Source organism: Gavialis gangeticus, unplaced genomic scaffold (genome assembly GCF_001723915.1).
Source record: "Gavialis gangeticus isolate Ggan-Ray unplaced genomic scaffold, GavGan_comp1, whole genome shotgun sequence".
Taxonomy (NCBI): domain Eukaryota; kingdom Metazoa; phylum Chordata; order Crocodylia; family Gavialidae; genus Gavialis; species Gavialis gangeticus.
The window spans coordinates 5469242-5471014 of NW_017729001.1; positions in this window are offsets into that span (position 1 = coordinate 5469242).

The window sequence follows — 1773 nt, forward strand, 5'->3', positions numbered from 1 at the left end:
CTCTGCCTTGGCCTTCCTAACCATCCCCCTACACCCCCGAAGCGGCGAAACATTTCGACCTGCCTCATTTTGTTTCAAGTCTGTTTCCACCATATCTGTTTCATTTTGATTTTGCTGTTTTGACTTTGAAACAGGTCAAAACAGTGCCGAAACAAAACTGGTGGTGAAATTTTGCACAGCCCTAGTAGGCAGCCATGGCTCACAGCAATCTTAACCAATGCAGTACACAGGGACAAGCTTTGGGCAAAACCCATGCTCCTTGGAATTTAGGCTTTGGCATGATTAAAAATTAGGGGCACTTTTACATGTGCTCTGGAGGTGGGGGAGGGGGTGGTGCTTTAATTAGAGCAGTTCAGAGCTGCTCTAATTAAAGCACCACAATGTCTCATGTATCAGTGTCCCCACGCTTCAAAATGGCAGCAGAAGCACTTGAACTAAAGCTCATTTGACAAGCTTTAGTTCAAGCACCCCCAAAGCCATTTTGAAGTGTGAGGATGCTGATACATGAGATGCAGGAGGCTTCTGGAGCGCAATAATTACCTCGCTCCAGCAGACTCAGTTAATTGAATCTATGCCAATGTGCTGTAACTACAGCTTGTCAGAGCAGCCTCCACACTCATGTACAAGCACCCGTATGGGTGCCTGGCCTCAGGCCAGTGATTCAAAAAGCAGAGTTAAGGTGCCTTTCATCCTTATATTGTCAGTGAGGGAGTTAGATTCCTCCATAGGGCAATTCAGAAAAAATCCCACACTGAGGAGGGAGCTACCTAGAGACAGCTAATGGGATACACTAAGCACAAGATTATATCTAAATTTACAACCTTTTCTGAAGCTGAGGCTTCTGCCTTAGAGCTTATATTAGGCACCTCCATCTTGGAATCCAGAGCCTGGAGTTCTGCTCTGAAGACCCATGAAGGGGGAGACCTGGGCTTTAGCTCCTCTGCAGCATGAAGGGGTTCAAACCCACATCTCCCATGAGATGCTGTGACCATGGGACAGTGGCTAAGTATAGACATTCAAAAAGCCCAAGGCAGAATAAATTTAAGTTACATGGTTTTCTGTTAGTGGCATAGTTTAGAGCAGTAGTGAACAGAGCACACATTTGCCCTTTGGTGACCAGGGAGCAAATCTTAGGCTGGGTTGTGCCATTTTTAAATCAGTCTATGTGTACCAAACTTCTGTTCTGTTATGGATATAGACCAATTTTATGTGCTGTACTTCTGTTCTATTATGGGTATAGACTGATTTCTGATCAGTTATACTGATAAAAGTGTAATGTCCATACTTAGCCATAATCTGCTGAAGATGTACAGCTGAGAACGCAAGAGTCATTGGACAAGAAGGAGAACAAGTATGCGAGACCCTGATTCTGACTCTGCAGCTGAGCGGTCAGGTCATTTAATTGGGAATCCTGGATTATGGTCCTTGCTCTTAATTCACTTTATGCAGTTTACATGACAGACTTTGAATAAAAAGCATTGAACAGAAGCCAGTTCTCACTCCCTTTCAGATAAGTTGTTTCTGTTTTTTAATCTAATGACTGTCTAATGTAAAATGCATTAAAGATCCTGGAAGTAGGGGCCAGAATGCAGCACTTCCCCCTTCTTTCTTGGCCACAGAATGGTACTCCCTCTTTCTTGCTCTCCTTTTCACCTTGTTCATAGTTTCATAGTATCATAGTTTGTAGGGTCAGAAGGGACCTGAGCAGATCATCAAGTCTGACCCCCTGCCATGGCAGGAAAGAGTACTGGGGTCAAACGACCCCAGCAAGGT